Here is a 19,281-nt window from a genome sequence, read left to right on the forward strand (position 1 = left end):
GTATCCCAGTCTTCAAAAAAACCTACTCGCCCAACAAATTTGACGCTGCCTCTTGCAGCGCATCCCTTGCCGCCGCTTCCCTCCAACCAGCTCCAAAAAACCCGGTCCCATTTTGCCGTGCCTGGAGACGGCCCCAAAACGTCCTCAAACCCTAGAAATCCCGGCGCTGTCTCCCATCGCACCTCTCCTCCATCCGCACCCCCGCACAATCACGGCAAACGCAAAATCACTACACCGGAGCATCGGAGCATCGCGATCTTCATCTGATTGCCTCCTTTGGCCCAAAACAAAGTGGAAATGTCCCGCGCTTTTCCCCCACAACCCGAGGACGTGCCTAACCCTCCCCAGGCCTCCAGAATGGCGGCACTGCTCCTCCTGGCGCCTCATCCCCCAGAAAGCCACCCCAAGACTCCTGTTTTACCCCATCCACCCAAAACAGGTCCGAAATCAAACCAGGACTCAGCCAGCCACCTCCACTAACCAGGACCCCGGCGACACGCTGCACTACCTCCCTCAGGAACCCCGCAGGTAAGTATTATTTTTTTGTTCCTTCTTTTCCCTTCCCCTTCACTTTTCTTTAACCCCTTGGTTACATAAAGGGATCCTGCCTGTTCCAAGTGATTGAAAACATAGTATTAAAGCACCCCCACACACACACACACTGGCAGAAATGCAGTTGGAGGACTCTCGCTCAGCTTAGAGGAAACAGGGGTCCAATCTTGGATGTTTGAATTCCTCTCTACACACTCTTTTTAAAATCTGCCTCTAAAGTTCTTTGTTTATGAAGATTACAAAATATTATTTTGACATCCATTCCTCTTTCTCAGGATGAAAGTCTCCTGGTAGAACATTGTGCCGAGGTACTAGGAGTAGTTCTAGACTCTTCTTTATCAATGGACTTGCAGGTGAACCGTTTATTTAAGTTTTTTTTTTTTAACGAAGACAATTGAGATACCTAAGATTTCTTTTTCATCCAGAACGTTTTAATTAGTTGTTCAGGCAACAATTCCCTTACAGTGAGACTATTGTAGGTGCTCACTAAATTTATTAGCGCACCTTAGTAAAAGGACCCGTAAGAGATTTAACATTAGTTTCCAAATATAATATACAATATTAATGAATTAGCGCACAGTAAATCTGTAAGCAAACCTTGGTAAAAAGAACCCTTAGAAAACTACAGTTGATAACAGAACACAGTTGCTAAATTGATTTTTAAAGCACATAAGTTTGATAGAGTTTGTCCACTACAAAATTAATTACATTGGTTGCCGATTCCAGCTCAAATCCATTTAAAAATAGTCCTATACGGTATTTAAGGTATTGCAGGGTTCTGGCCTAGAATTTGTGTCCCATCTGGTTCAGAATTAGTTGATATTCTGTATGCAAGCTGTTTTTAAAAATTATTATTATGGAACTTCCCAGGCTGTCTTACTATGTGATCTGCCCTGGACCCTTTGGGAAATGGCAGAATACCAATATGAACTTTAGATTAAATTAAATTAGGTTAGATTAGATTAGATGGGTATTTAATACAATTAATTTGAAGGCATATGGAGACTGAGAAAATGAATTCTTCTTTTAGTTTGAACGTGAATAAAAAAAATGAAATGTAGGATCTGAAGCTCTACATGGATGAGAATATTAAAATTCAGATTGTCAAGCATAAAAGGCTATAGCAACTAATTCAATTTTGAAAGCTAATAGTTGCTACCTGAAAAATTCTGATTAATATTATTCCCAGAGGGCATGAAGTTGCATAGGAAATGCTGTGATGGTAGATTTCAGGAAAGAACAGTACAGATGACAAAGAGATGTAAAGTAAAAGAATTTGCAGATAAAATGAGTGGTGTCCTGAATAAAAAGCCTCTTATCTAATAATATACGAACAAAGATTTGCTAGTTGCTACAATAACTATCATTGAAAATTTTAATATTCAGAATAACTATTGGAACATTCTGAGATGTGATGATGTATTGAGATATTTTGATCTGCCATCTCAAAGCATTACCTATGGGAGAGGAAAGAATATTAAAAACATATTCTGGTTATTTTGTTGATGATTTTAATTTCACTACTTATCCTTCCATATTGGAGTTCAAGGCAAGTTGCAAACAGGAATGGTGGAGTGATTTATTGGTTAGATTAGAGTGCTGGGAACCAGGCAAAACTAAGGTTCAGATCAAACTTTTACCACTGACTCTCCTTATGACCTTGGGCAAGCCTCTTCATCCTAAATTGTCTAAGCTACAACTTAGATTGTGAAATTATGAGCCCAGGAAGATCTAGATGAGGTAGTGTTCATTCTGTGTCCTTTGCAGGAACTTGGATGGAAGGCTTGGTTCTTCCATCACCATCTTCCTTCTCTGATTTGTTTATTATTTATTGTATTTAAAATACTTATAAACTATATTCTGAATACTCTAAAAGCACCCTATCTGATATACAATCTTTATAAAAACACAAATACAGTATGAAAACCATAGAAATACAATATGCAAGAATAACAAATCACATAGGGTTCCTTTCATGAAGCTGCGGTAAAAGGTGTCCTGCACTAGTGGCGGCAGTCATTTTTCCAGTGTGCTGGGGCCCCTTTTATCACAGTAGATAAAAAGGCCAAAAAAAAGAAATGGCCATGCGGTAAGTTCGCACTTGGCATGCAACCATTTCGGGGAGAGTATATTTCACCATCCATTAAGGTGGCAGTAAGGGCTCTCACGCTAACCTGGCAGTAATCAGGCAGCGCGTGGCACTGCCCAATCACCACTGGGCAGCCCCAATCTGTAGCGCTGAAAATGGCACATGCTGGGACTGGAACTACTGCTGGCTCCTGTGTTGGACTGATAGTAGTTCTAGGTTGCCAGGGCAAGCCCGTTGCCACGCGGCAACCCTTTAGTAAAAGGGCCCCTAAGATTACAAATTATAAAAGACAGTAGACAGAACAAAACAATCTTCCACCTCCTATTATCAAAACCCAGCAAGCCCTGCATGATCTGCTTAGGTAGGGAAGTGCCAAGTCTTAATCTTCTTCTAAAACATGCCAAAAATCACCTCCATATGGACTATCAAAAGGAAGACTACTCCCAAAGGAAGAGCCAACAGCTGAAAAGATCAGGGTAGATATTCAGCCAGCGGTGGTCAGCATTTTTTTTTGGCCCCATAGCTTTATGCCCAGATAGTCAATGCTGGACCATGTTCAGACACCGACATTGAATATCTGGACATAGGTGGCTGGATAAAACTTAGCTGGTTAAGGGGTCCCTTATACTAAGCTACTCTACAAACTGATAAGTGGTAGATTTAGTGCTCCATCACTTTTGACCGTGGCTGTAGAAACCCTTGTTTTCAATGGAAGCAGTAAATGACCGTATGCTAATAAAAACATTAGTGTGTGGCCATTTACTGCCTGAGAAAACAAGAAGGCAGATGATCCGCAAAATCCAACGTGGAAGCAAACAAAAGAGCAGATCGCCCGACACAGACTGTGTTTCGCCCACAAGGGCTGTGTCAGGGGCTTTCAGTTACTGTAATATCAAATAAAGCAAAAGCATATAAACAGCAGGTCAGCATTGAAAGTCTGACCTTTGACATCTGTACTAATGTAAAGGAAGTCATTGCGCACTTCCGTTTTTTTACTATAGAAGATCTTTTTGATCATATGATGTCCCGATTTTGAGTGCCAGCATTGAAAGTCTGACCTTTGACATCTGTACTAATATAAAGGAAGTCATTGCTCACTTCCGGTTTTTTTTTTACTATAGAAGATCTTTTTGATCATATGATGTCCCGATTTTGAGTGCAATACTGCTTGGGAAGAAGCTGACCTACTGTTTATATGCTTTTGCTTTATTTGATATTACAGCAACTGAAAGCCCCTGACGCAACCCTTGTGGGCGAAACACAGTCTGTGTCGGGCGATTATTTCTCCAATAAAGTCTTATTAATACCACCTAGTGATCTGCTCTTTTGTTTGCTTCCACATTTACTGCCTGAGCCATTACCACCTCCTATTTAGTAGGCAGTAAGGGCTCAAGTGCTACCGACATGGTAATTGGGCAGTGCTCTGCAATGGCCTTGCACTGTCCAGTACCACTGGGCATGCCCCCTATGCTAGAAAATAAAATTTATTTTCTAGGTGCAGGAAATGGTGCACACTGAACACAGTCATCTGGGTGCACCAGACAGTAGTGCTGTATTCACACGCGCTACCCATGTGGTAGCCCTATCGCCTTTTATTAAAGGGCCCCTAAGTGAGATAAAAATGCTGAAAACCCCCCTGGACATCCAATCTTGTCATCACGTGGGTCTCTGCTGGAACCTTTGTCGACATTTGTTGATTCTTTCATAAGGACAGAAGTTGAGAAACACAAGACGTACAGCAAAGATACAACACATTTTCTTAACATCCTTCACGATACTGTAACCATGGATAAAAAAATAACCTAGACATTGTTTCTTTATATACATCTGTGCCCCAAGATTATGCACTTAATGTATTAAGAACCATCTTGGAACAAAGAGAAAGACCGTACAAAGTACCAACTGAATTCATCATCAATTTAGCAAGACTAGCTTTTTTCTGGGCAGTTATACCATCAGATCTCAGGGGTTGCTATGGGTGCAACCTGTGCCCCATCCATAGCATGTCTCTTCATGAATGATTTCGAAAATCAATGGATTTTTCATTCTCCTTTTTTGGATCACATTCTATCATGGCATCGTTACATCGATGATGATTTTTTTACTTTGGACTGGGGAAATTTCAGAATTAATATTGTTCGTCAAATGGTTGAATTCATGTAATGAAAAAATACAATTTACATTAAATTATTCGTTTGACAATATAACATTCTTGGATGTGGACATACATCAGAGTCTTAATGGATTCATTACTAAAGTCCATCACAAACTGTCTAATAAAAAGACATTTTTACACTCCACAAATTGCCATCCTCATCATTGTAAAGAGGCACTGCCGTATTTTCAATTTTTGTGTTATCGATGAAGATGCAGCAACAAAGATGATTATAAAACACAATCTAAAAAATTAATCAAAGACCTGAAAGACTGTGGGTATAAAGATAAAATTTTGAAAGAAAGCATACAAAAGGGCTAAATATAATGAAAGACATTGGCTATTAAAGAAATCAGATAAATCAACTGACAAACAAAAAGTTCTTACATTTATTAGTAGATACACCAATGCTAGCCCAAGGATTTCTAATATTATTAAAAATCAGTGGCACATTATGAAGTCACATGATTTATTTAAAGATACGTTACAAATTTCATATTCACACAGAAGAAATCTAAAGGAAATCCTAAGCCCTTCAAATTTAGAATCAACATCAATGAAAAATACAAATATTCTACATGGTCATTATAAATGTAGAAGGTGTAAAAATTGTGATATGACTTTACAGTTAAAATCTTTTATAAATCCCCATGACAAGAAGGAGTGTCATCTAAAACATTTCAGCAATTGTGACAGCATGTATGCAATATGTCATTCTTTGTCCTTGTAAGAAACTTTACGTAGGAAAAAAACCACATGTAGCTTTAAGATAAGATTAAATGAACATCGAAGCAATCTGAAAAGGAACCGAATTCAAGCACCATTGGTTAATCATTGTAAAGAGCTCAATCATAAGTCTGAACATCTGAAATGTTTCATTATTGATCTTATCAAACCGAATGTTAGAGGAGGAGACCATGCAAAATTGCTTCTGCAGCAGGAACAGAAATGGATACATCGGTTGCATGCACTAGAACCTAGAATTTGATAAATATTTGCATTTATGTATTTATTTTATTTATTGCATTTGTATCCCACATTTTCCCACCTATTTGCAGGCTCAATGTGGCTTACATGATTATGTTAACATTGTCATATCAGGATATCAGATATAGTAGAATTGTGCATAGTATAAATAAGGGAGGATAGAAGAAGGAAGGGAGTGATTAAGGTAGTTGTAGAGGGTGGGCTTTCATAACTGATTGGGTTGGTGAGGTATATTAGTGAGGCTGCTGGTTATTGGGTCTCATTGTAGGCTTTGTTAAAGAGGTACGTCTTCAGAGATTTGCGAAAGATAGTTATTTTGTTGATTGTTTTCAAGTCTGTAGGTAGTGCATTCCATAACCGTGTGCTCATGTAGTAGAAGGTAGTGGCATGCATCAGCTTGTATTTTAGTCCTTTACAGCTGGGGAAGTGCAGGTTGAGGAATTTGCAGGATGATCTTGTGGCGTTTCTGGTAGGTAGGTCTACGAGGATGAGTAATCTTTGACAAACTTACAAATTGAATAATTGCAAATTATTTCATTGATGTATGTATTGACCACAAAATAGTTCATCTTTCGCAAAAATCAGCATTGAGGGCACCATATTTATTTAGATTTTGCTCACACCTTTTTCAGTAGTAGCTCAAGGTGAGTTACATTCAGGTACTCTGGATATTTCTCTGTCTCAGGAGGGCTCACAATCTAAGTTTGTACCTGAGGCAATGGAGGGTTAAGTGACTTGCCCAAGATCAAAAGAAGCAGCAGTGGGATTTGAGCCAGCCACCTCTGGATTGCAAGACTGGTGCTCTAACCACTAGTTGGGAGTGGCCTAGTGGTTAGAGCACCATATGTTCAATAAGTGATCTAGGAAAGGGTGATCCACCTAGGTGGATGAACACTCGAGGAAAGGGTGATCCACCTAGGTGGATAACCACTAAGGAGTCATTCCCTGGAGTCATTGGTCCACTTCCCCACTTTCTTTCGGCAATAAGTGATCTAATCATCATAAGAATAAAATCGGTGCAGTTTTTTCCTGATGTTCCACACAGTATTCATTATCACCGACAAATGACAAATAATATGAGAATGCTGTTATATGGAGTAAAAATTGAGGGCCATCCAGATATCCCTAATAATGAATTATTTGATAAATGCTGTTTAACGATTGGTTACAATTGAAATTGATCATACAATTGATTGCATAATTCAAAAGAACATGGTTCAGTAAGTGAACCCATTTTTTACAAGCAAATGATTGTAGTTCTTTTTCACCGATGTTACGTATAGCAATTAAGATCATTGACAAATGGCAAACAATGTGAGAACGCTGATATGTAAATCAAAGTAATTGATGATCATCTAGATATAATAAATCATGTGAAGGTTTGAAAAATGTTAGTCAACGATTGGTTATATTTTAAATCAATTGTATGACCTAAAAAAATATGACTTCTCTGGATAAATGTCTTCATTTATTTATTTTGCTATTTTTTGTGACGATACAAAAGACATCATATCTATAGCCAGAGATTTAATTGTTATAAGAACAAGATATAATCCTTTTTTTGAAGTGCCACATAATGACTATAATTATGGTCAAATGTTAAATGAAATGAGCGTGCAGATAAATCTTATGAAGTAATTGATAAATATCTGGATATCTCTAGAGGTATAATGAATTAATTTAAAGTTTTAATATACCGTTCAACGATTGGTTACAATTTGAATTGATCACATGATTTAAAAGAGCAGGGTTCATTCTGATGTAAATCTCCCAACATTTTGCTGTACAAACAGTGAACAAGATGAAATGTAAGTCAAAATGTCTAAATAAATGAGAGGTGTATGAGCAGTTTATTAGACTCAAAAGGTGAAATAATTCACACAAGCCATTAACCTTGGTTTTCTTTTAAATAAAAGATGTATATATATATTTTGTAGGTGATCATTGCAATGAATGACACCATCCTTTGGAAACTTTCACACGTCGATGCACAGCCCCTGAGGAAGCTATGGAAGTGAAACGGGTCTGGCCACCGTCGGGTGTTAGTTAAGTGTTTGAATTTCTTTATTATGAAATGAGTTATACAAACATTTATTGTTGAAAAGGGAAGGAAATGAATGTTTTTTGTATTAAATTAAGAAGAAAATAAAGAAGATGAGGAAAACATTTTTTAGAAAAATAAGGAGTGGTAATCACAAATAAGTTTGAATATTAAAAAAATATATATCATGAGGTTTTTTTTAGACCAATGATAAATATCACAACACCAGTGAAAGACACTAAAATTCAAATAAGCGTTCAGGTGTTTTGAGGTCTTTTCCACATTTTAAGCAAAAACAGTAATATATGTCTTTGTAATATACTACTGGACTCTTCAATATCATGTTCTATTTGATTTCTTAGAGCCACAGTGTTTTTTGTTCCTCTATTTTTGATACATGCACTAATGTTACCATTAGCAATTGATGTTTTATATACATCATAAAAATTATAAATTATAAAGATATTTTTTGAGAATAAAGTGGAATGAAATAGAAGAGAAGTAATAAGAGTGGATGGAGGTTTTTTGGAGCCAATGATGAACTGATGTTCTGAGGGTTACTACGTTTTATTGAAGAAGTAATAACCGCAGACAAAAAGAGGCTTTTTCCTCCGTTCGATTTTCTTCCTCTTCTTTACTTGTATATAGATTTTGTTGTAACACAAGGTGTTTAAAACCACAATTGATGTCTGGTGAAAAACATTAGCATGTGGCCATTTTGTAAATTATCACGTGAGATCTTACCGACACTTATTTTGTAGATGGTAAGGGCTTAACACAGTATTCCTCTGCTAACCTATTAGCGTGAGGTAATGTAGATGCAGTAACTGGTTAGCAAAGGAACGCTCACTCGCCACCCATGACACGCCCCCTCCAAAAATTTTTGAAATATGTTTTAGCATACTGTTCATGCATGCACAATTCAGAGTTCTGCAAGATGCCTGAGTGCATCCTGTACTACTCAATTTTTAGCTGCATTAGATGCACCTTAATTGACCAATTCTCTCAGCTCCAACCCTCGTCGTCTCTTCACCACCCTTAACTCCCTCCTCAAAGTGCCCTCCGCTCCCACCCCCCCTCACTCTCTCCTCAAACACTGGCTGACTACTTCCGTGACAAGGCGCAAAAGATCAACCTTGAATTCACTACCAAGCCACCTCCTCCTCTTCACCCTTCAACCCTCTCCCTCAACCAACCAACTCGTTCTTCTCCTTTCCTGATATCACTGAGGAGGAAACCGCCCGCCTTCTTTCCTCCTCGAAATGCACAATTTGTTCCTCTGATCCCATCCCCACCAACTTACTTAACACCATCTCTCATACTGTCACCCCCTCCCTCTGTCATATCCTCAACCCCTCTCTCTCTCCACTGCAACTGTCCCTGACACCTTCAAGCATGCCGTAGTCACACCTCTCCTCAAAAAACCATCACTTGACCCTACCTGTCCCTCCAACTACTGTCCAATTTCCCTCCTACCCTTCCTCTCCAAGATACTTGAACGCGCCGTTCACAGCCGTTGCCTTGATTTTCTCTCCTCTCAGGCCATCCTCGATCCGCTTCAATCCGGTTTTCGCCCTCTACACTCGACAGAAACAGCACTCTCTAAAGTCTGTAATGACGTGTTCCTTGCCAAATCCAGAGGCCACTACTCCATCCTCATCCTCCTCGATCTATCCGCTGCTTTTGACACTGTCAATCATGATTTACTTCTTGCCACACTGTCCTCATTTGGGTTCCAGGGCTCTGTCCTCTCCTGGTTCTCCTCCTATCTCTCCCACCGGACCTTCAGAGTACACTCTCATGGATCCTCCTCCACCCCCATCCCGCTCTCTGTTGGAGTTCCCAGGGATCTGTCCTCTGTCCTTGGACCCCTTCTTTTTTCAATCTACACCTCTACCCTGGGCTCACTGATCTCATCTCATGGTTTCCAGTATCATCTTTATGCTGATGACACCCAGCTGTATCTCTCCACACCAGACATCACCGTGGAGACCCAGGCCAAGGTATCGGCCTGCTTATCCGACATTGCTGCATGGATGTCCAACCGCCACCTGAAATTGAACATGGCCAAGACCAAGCTTATCGTCTTTCCACCAAAACCCACTTCTCCTCTTCCTGTGCTCTCGATCTCAGTTGATAACACCCTCATCGTCCCCGTCTCATCCGCCCGTAACCTCAGAGTCATCTTCGACTCCTCCTTCTCTGCGCATATCCAGCAGACAGCCAAGACCTGTCACTTCTTCCTCTTTAACATCAGCAAAATTCGCCCTTTCCTCTCTGAGCACACCACCCGAACTCTCATCCACGCTCTCATTACCTCTCGCCTTGACTACTGCAACCTACTCCTCACTGGCCTCCCACTTAACCATCTATCCCCCCTTCAATCCGTTCAGAACTCTGCTGCACGTCTTATATCCCGCCTGAACCGATATACTCATATCACCCCTCTTCTCAGGTCACTTCACTGGCTTCCGATCAGATACCACATACAGTTCAAGCTTCTCCTTCTTACCTACAAATGCACTCAGTCTGCCAAGCCCCCTCCCTACCCATCTTCAAATCCTTGCTCAAAGCCCACCTCTTCAATGTTGCTTTCGGCACCTAACCTTTATACCTTTCAGGAAATCTAGACTGCCCCAATTTGACTGCCCCTACTTGACTGACTGTACATTGTCCATTAGATTGTAAGCCTTTGAGCAGGGACTGTCCTTCTATGTTAAATTGTACAGTGCTGTGTAACCCTAGTAGCGCTTTAGAAATGTTAAATAGTAGTAGTAGTAGTAGTTAGTAAAAGGGCCACCTTTTCACTGCTGCTTTTTAGCTCCCATTACTCCCTCACCCGTAACTGTCTTGTCTGTCTGTATTATTTAGATTGTAAGCTCTTTTGAGCAGGGATTGTCTCTTTGTAGCAGGTGTTCAGCGCTGCGTGCGTCTGGTAGCGCTGTACAAATGCTAATAATAATAATAATAAAGTCAACTGCATAAAGATAAGCCTGTGTTTTATGCAGTTCAATTTATGTGGTTACTTTAGCCAGTTAAGCGCTGAATATTGGCACCTAACTGGCTAAGTGCAGACTCTGCCCCCAGAACAACCCCAAATAGCCGGTTGCAGCTTAGATTATAACCAGGCATTTCAGTGACATTATCCGGCTAAGTTCTGCTGGATATACCTGGTTAGCCTTGCACAAGTGGTTTAAGCAGCCAAGAGCCTATTCTGGCTTTTAAAATCATTTTGAATATCAACCCCCATCCTGTTTAGATATTAAGGGGCTCATTATCGAAAGAGGAAAACATTCAAAAAGTGTCATAAAGCACCATTTGGATGGATTTCTTCTCAAAACATCCAAATCGGTATTTTCGAAACCTGTTCTTCAGATGTTTAAATATTCATTTCATCTGCAGTGCATCCAAATCACAAGGGAGGGGGGATGCCAGGGGTGTTTTGAAGGCAGGATTAGGGCAGTCTTAGAGTGCGCCTAACACTTGGACATGTTACAACCATAATGGAACAAAACCAAAATGTCTAGGGTGAAAACTTCAATGTTTTGGTCTAGACCTGTTTTTCTAACAAATAAGACACAAAGAGGTTCCCTAAATGACCACTGGAGGGATTCAGGGATGACTTCCCTTGATACCCCCAGTGGTCACTGAACACCTCCAACGCCCCCAAAAATGTGAATAAAAATGTTACTCACCAGCCTCTATGACAGCCTCAGATGTGATAGACAGGTCCATTAGAGCAAAATGCAGGTCCCCAAAGTGGTGGTTGGAGTGCACTGTAGACAGGTGACTGAGGCTCATACCTGTCCCTACCTGTTACACTTGTGGTGAAAACTGAGTCCTCCAAAACTCACCAGAAACCCACTGTACCCACATATAGGTGCCCCCTTCACCCATAAGGACGATTGTAGTAGTGTACAGTTGGGACAGTGGGTGTTGGGTGAGTTTTGGAGGGCTCAGCAGACAAGATAAGAGAGCAACAGTGAGATGTGTACCTGGTACATTTTATGTGAAGTCCACTGCAATGCCCCCAAGGGTGCCCCACTGCTCTCCTGAGATAGTTGTGTGGCTAGTCTAATAAGAATGTTGGTCTGCTGTGCGGTTTGACACCTTGGACTTTATTCGGGAGTTGGAGGGTGAAGAGGAGCGGCGTGAGCGAGCTACTCTTATAGTGACATTTGTTTCACAGTTAGATAGAGATTGGATACTGAAATTATTTTTCAAGTATCGGAAAGAAAAGTTTTTGAATGTTCAAGTACGGATGTATCCTGATGTGACCAAGGTAACGCAGAGGAGGCAACAAGCTTTTCTTAAGCTGCGCCTCACTGTGTTTCAATTGGGGGGCCTTTTTTGGCTAAATTATCCCTGTAAATGTGTGGTGAAGTTGAATTCTGTAAAGTATGTGTTTTTTGAACCTTTGCAGTTGAAAGCGTTCCTGGACTCCAGGGGGGGCGGGGGTGCTCCTTCTCTGCCACCTGGAGCGGAGATTGCATCTACACCTCAGATATAATTGTCTTCCACATCTCCCTTCAGAGTCTCTTTTGTGCTGGAATGTATTATAGTTTACGTTTTTTTTTTTCCCAGAATAGTGGCTTGGTCTCTAGTTTCTGTTGTGGACTAATATAGGAGGCGGGAGTGTAAGTTGGGGGTAGCGGTTTCCTGTGTAAAGATTATCAATAGAAATCAAACAAAATAAAACATGGAAAAGAAAATAAGATGATACCTTTTTTATTGGACATAACTTAATACATTTCTTGATTAGCTTTCGAAGGTTGCCCTTCTTCCTCAGATCGGAAATAAGCAGATGTGCTAGCTGACAGTGTATATAAGTGAAAACATTCAAGCATTACTATGACAGTCTGACAGGGTGGGAGGAGGGGGTGGGTAGGAAGTATGCATGGGGACATCAAAGCATATCATTGATATTCTAACAGGATGGGTGTGGATAGGTGAGGGGAGGGTGATCAACAGAGACATACAGCTTTATGGTTTATAATGGGCAAGGAACCCCAGATCACGATGGATGTAGAATCACTATACAGCAACATTCCACATGCGGATGGCATAGCTGCATGTGGAAGACTCCTAAAAAAATCCACACTGGACCATCAATACTCACCAGAAACTATTACAAAATTAATCAAATTCATTTTAACTCACAACTACTTCCACTTTAACAATGATATCTATCTGCAAATAATGGGCACTGCGATGGGCACCAGGACAGCACCCCAATATGCCAACCTTTTTATGGCTGAGCTAGAAGAGACATTTCTGAATACACACCAGACCAAACCTCTAAAATACTACCGGTACATCGATGACATTTTTATGATTTGGACGGAGGGTGAAGAAACTCTGAAATAATTTTATTCTGCCTTCAATACATACCATCCTACAATCAGATTCAAAATTGACTACTCCCCAGAAAAAGTCAATTTTTTGGACACCACGGTCTCAATCAGTGATGGCTGTATACAAACATCTATATACAAGAAACCCACAGGCAGATTCAGCTACCTCCACAACTCCAGCTTCCATCCTTCACATACAAAAAGATCCATCATTTACAGCCAAGCCACAAGATACCACCGTATCTGCTCTCACCCAGGGGACAGAGACAGACACCTTAAAAGCCTGACTGAATCCTTCAAACAGAAAGGCTACAACCCCAAAATAATCTCCAAGAATATTGCCTCCTCCCTCAAAACACCCAGGGAGAATCTGCTACAGTACAAAAAGAAAAAATCCACAGACAGAATCCCGCTTGTAGTGACATACAATCCAGAGCTGGAAAAACTGAGGAAAATCATAAGAGATCTACAACCTATACTCCAGGAGGATGAATTACTGAAAGAGATATTCCCATCCCCACCAGTACTGGCCTTCCGACAGCCACCCAATTTAAAACACAAGCTAATCAGAAGCAAACTTCCATCACAGACTGAAAAGGAACAGAAGGGCACACTTCCCTGTAATTTATCCAGTTGCAAACTATGCCAAAATATTTCACAGGACCCCAAAGTTATCCACAAGGAAAGATATTCAACATAAAGGGATCTTTCACTTGCTCATCTTCCAATGTGGTATATATCATTCAGTGTAAAAAATGTAACGAAGGATGCTATATTGGAGAAACAGGCCAGATGCTTAAGACAAGATTCAATTTACATAGACATCATATGAACAATACTGGTGCCAGCAGGGTTCCCACGCCTGTTGGTCAACATTTTACAGGAACAGGACACTGTACCAGTGACTTCACAGTGAGAATCCTGAAAGGTAACTTTAAAACCATACAAGAACGTAAGACCTTTGAAGTCAGAATGATTGAATATTTTAACACCCAACAGAAAGGACTTAACAAGGATCTGGGGTTCCTAGCCCATTATAAACCATAAAACTGTATGTCTCTGTTGATCACCCTCCCCTCACCTATCCACACCCATCCTGTTAGAATATCAATGATATGCTTTGATGTCCCCATGCATACTTCCTACCCACCCCCCTCCTCCCACCCTGTCAGACTGTCATAGTAATGCTTGAATGTTTTCACTTATATACACTGTCAGCTAGCACATTTGCTTATTTCCGATCTGAGGAAGAAGGGCAACCTTCGAAGCTAATCAAGAAATGTATTAAGTTATGTCCAATAAAAAAGGTATCATCTTATTTTCTTTTCCATGTTTTATTTTGTTTGATTTCTATTGATAACTTTAAGAGTGGACTAACACGGCTACCACACTCCTCTACTGTGTAAAGATGTACTTACTGTTCTCCTAAGTTGTACAAGAGGTGTTCTTGGTACTGTATATATGAAATGTATAAATAAAGAAAAAAAAAAAAAAAAAAAAAAAAAGAATGTTGGCACCTCCTATATCCCAATGGCTTGATTTTCTGTGTTTTTCACTTAGACCTTTTTTGTTTTGAAAATGGCATGAAAAGATAAATGCACAGAATACAAAACCATGTTATAAATGGTATTTTCAGAAAAAAAAAGATATACTATTTGCTTTTTCAAATTTGGATTTGGGACGTTTAGCATAAAACGTCTAAAATATGATTTAGATGTTATATCAAAAATGCCCCTCTGAGCTAACTAGGTAACTGTTTCAGGAGACTGAAAGCAGGACATTGAGCTGGTCTCTTTATCATCCATCTGATCCTTAAGACTTCATCATCTGGAAGACAGGACTCCAATCTTCCCTTTCAGCTCCAAACATAATTTTATAAAGTTTCTATGACCAACACCCTGGGTCATAAGTATAGAAGTACATATAAGTACATAAGTGATGCCATACTGGGACAGACCGAAGGTCCATCAAGCCCAGTATCCTGTTTCCAACAGTGGCCAGTCCACTACTACTACTACTACTAATACTATTTAGCATTTCTATAGCGCTACAAGGCGTACGCAGCGCTGTACAAACATAGAAGAAAGACAGTCCCTGCTCAAAGAGCTTACAATCTAATAGACAAAAAATAAAGTAAGCAAATCAAATCAATTAATGTGTACAGGAAGGAGGAGAGGAGCGTAGGTGGAGGCAAGTGGTTACGAGTCAAAAGCAATGTTAAAGAGGTGGGCTTTCAGTCTAGATTTAAAGGTGGCCAAGGATGGGGCAAGACGTAGGGGCTCAGGAAGTTTATTCCAGGCTGAGGGTACAGCGAGACAGAAGGCGCGAAGTCTGGAGTTGGCAGTAGTGGAGAAGGGAACAGATAAGAAGGATTTATCCATGGAATGGCGTGCACGGGAAGGGGTGTAGGGAAGGACGAGTGTGGAGAGATACTGGGGAGCAGCAGAGTGAGTACATTTATAGGTTAGTAGAAGAAGTTTGAACAGGATGCGAAAACAGATAGGGAACCAGTGAAGCGACTTGAGGAGAGGGGTAGTATGAGTAAAGCGACCCTGGCGGAAGACGAGATGGGCAGCAGAGTTTTGAACCGATTGGAGAGGGGAGAGGTGACTAAGTGGGAGGCCAGCAAGAAGCAGATTGCAGTAGTCTAAACGAGAGGTGACAAGGGTGTGGATGAGGGTTTTGGTAGAGTGCTCGGAATGAAAGGGGCAGATTTTACGGATGTTGTAAAGAAAGAAACAACAGGTCTTGGCGATCTGCTGGATATGAGCAGAGAAGGAGAGAGAGAAGAGTCAAAGATGACCCCAAGGTTTCGAGCTGAGGAGACAGGGAGAATGAGAGAGCCATCAACAGAAATAGAAAACAGGGGGAGTGGGGAGGTGGGTTTGGGGGACAAAATGAGAAGCTCAGTTTTGGTCATGTTTAATTTCAGGTGGCGTTGAGACATCCAGACAGCAATGTCAGACAAGCACGCTGAAACTTTGGTTTGGATGCAAGGTGAGATATCAGGGGTAGAAAGGTAGATTTTGGAGTCATCAGCATAGAGATGGTAGGAAAAGCCATGGGATGAGATTAATGAACCAAGGGAAGAAGTGTAGATATAAAAGAAGAGGGGACCAAGAACAGAACCCTGAGGTACGCCGACAGACAGAGGGATAGAAGTAGAAGAGGATCCACCAGAGTGAACACTAAAGGTGCGGAGGGAGAGGTAGGAAGAGAACCAGGAAAGGACAGAGCCCTGGAATCGAAATCCAGATCACAAGTACCTGGCAAGATCCCAAAACAGTACAATACATTTTATGCTGCTTATCCTAGAAATAAGCAGTGGATTTTCTCAAGTCCATTTTAATAACGGCTTATGGACTTTTCCTTTAGGAAGTCATCCAAACCTTTTTAAACCCTGCTAAGTGAACTGCTTTTACCATATTCTCTAGCAATGAATTCGAGTTTAATTACATGTTGACTGAAGAAATGTTTTCTCCAATTCATTTTAAATTTGCTGCTTTGTAGCTTCATTGCATGTCCCCTAGTCCTAGTATTTTTGGGAAGATTAAACAAGCAATTCACGTCTACCTGTTCCACTCCACTCAGTATTTTAAATACCTCTATCATATCATATCATATCATATCCTCTCTGCCATCTTTCCTCCAAGCTGAACAACCCAAGCAGTTTCAGCCTTTCCTCATAGGAAAGTCATCCCATCCCCTTTATCATTTTCGTCACCCTTCTCTGTACCTTTTCTAATTCCACTATATCTTTTTTGAGATGCGGTGACCAGAATTGCACACCATGGAGCGATGCAAAGGCATTATAACATCCTCATTTTTATTTCCATTCCTTTCCTAATAATACCTAATATTTTATCTGCTTTGTTTGCCGCCGCAGCACACTGAGCAGAGGGTTTCAAAGTATTATCAACGATGACTCCTAGATCCCTTTCCTGGTCGGTGACTCCTAACGTGGAATCTTGCATTACGTAGCTATAGTTCAGTTTCCTCTTTCCCACATGCATCACTTTGCACATGCTCACATTGCCATTTGGATGCCGAGTCTCCCAGTCTCATAAGGTCGTCTTGCAATTTTTCACAATCATCTTGTGATTTAACAACTTTGAATAGCTTTGGGTCGTTGGCAAATTTAATTACTTTACTAGTTATTCCCATATCTAGATCATTTATAACAAGTACCAGGGTTAAAAAGCAGCGGCCCCAGCACAGACCCATGGGGAACCCCACTATCTACCCTTCTCCATTGAGAATACTGACCATTTAACCCTATTCTATCCTTCAACCAGTTTTTAATCCACAATAGAACACTACCTCCTATCTCATTGACTTTCCAATTTCCTCTGGAGTCTTTCTTGGGGCACAGTGTCAAATGCCTTTTGAAAATCCAGATAAACAATATCGACCAGCTCACCTTTATCCACATATTCGTTCACCCCTTCAAAGAAATGTAGTAGATTGGTGAGGCAAGATTTCCATTCACTAAATCTATGTTGGCTTTGTCTCATTAATCCATTATTTTGAATATGCTCTGTAATTTTGTTCTTTATAATAGTCTCTACCATTTTGCCCAGCACCGACGTCAGGCTCACTGGTCTATAATTTTCTGAATCACCTCTGGAACCTTTTTTTAAAAATCAGTGTTACATTGGCCACCCTCCAATCGTCCGGTACCATACTTGATTTTAAAGATAAATTACATATTACTAACAATAGTTCTGCAAATTCATTTTTCAGTTCTATAATTCATTTTTCAGACAGGAGTGCCATAGAATATGGTTCAGACAACTCATTGCTCTGACAATCACAGTATGTCCTCTTCTGGGAAGACCACCAACTTCAGTATATTTACTTCTGGAAAAGGGAGCAAATGAGTAAAGTGATCAAATTTGTGCTGTAGATGACACTGAATTATTCAAACTTGTTAATATATGAGCAGATAAGGAATAGCTATGAAGGCAAATTCTGGGCTGGGAAAATTATGAGTGGCCAGATTCTCAGCTGACAATCACCAGATTTAGGGGAGATGTTATCAATGTGGGCTACTGTTAAGTTGGGCTACTTTGACATGTTAGGTAATGGGACCCTGTGCAAAAATAACCTGACTTGTGGTAAAATAGCTCCACTTAACAATATTATGTTGATAAATTACCCCCAAAATTAAGTATTTATGTCAACATTCCAGTGCCACTATCCATATAGGTAGCAGCCAAGAAAATATGGATTGACTGGTGACTTTCCATTTAGTTTCGGTCTGATATTCGTAAAAGATGGAAGACATTTTGAAAATCAGATCCAAAGGCTAGATTTACTGAAAGGCACTACTGCATTACACATATTAACATGCATTATTTTTAATAGGTCCTATTCTATTCAATGGGATCTATTTACTAATGCACAATAAGGAGGAGATTCTATATATGGTACCTAAAAAAAGTGGCACTGAAATCAGTGCCGACTAAGTGTATTCTATAATCGGCGCCTACTATAGAATAAGCTTAGTTGATATCTCAGTGCCTAAAACTATGCGCATCTATTTACACCAACGTGATGTAAATCCCAGCATGTAGATATACACGCAGTGGGCCATATTCTATAACTATGTGCATAAATTTCAGAAAGCACATGAAATGCCCATTTCCCCACCCTTAACCGCACCCTTTTTTGCCTGCTCGCATTAGACGTTTGGCACACTTCGTTACAGAATACGCTTAGTGAGTTGTGCTCGTAAATTCTAATCAGTGCCAATTAGTGCTCATTATTGCTTGTTAAGAGCTGTTATCAACACTGATTAACTTAAGCTAATTTAAGTTGAGCATGTTATTGTAGAATCCACGCTGTTTTGAGGATGGATCACTAGGCGCACTATATAGAATCTGGGGGTAATGGACTTACATGCATGAACTTACTACAGCACATAAGGTTGGATTCCTATGGGACCCTTTTATTAAGCCACGTAAGTGTATGTCTACGCGTACCCAATGTGCACTAAAATGGAGATACTGCCTGGCTACCACTTAGTAACATAGTAACATAGTGGATGACGGCAGAAAAAGACCTGCACGGTCCATCCAGTCTGCCCAACAAGACAACTCAT

Source organism: Microcaecilia unicolor, chromosome 8, assembly GCF_901765095.1.
Source record: "Microcaecilia unicolor chromosome 8, aMicUni1.1, whole genome shotgun sequence".
Classification (NCBI taxonomy): domain Eukaryota; kingdom Metazoa; phylum Chordata; class Amphibia; order Gymnophiona; family Siphonopidae; genus Microcaecilia; species Microcaecilia unicolor.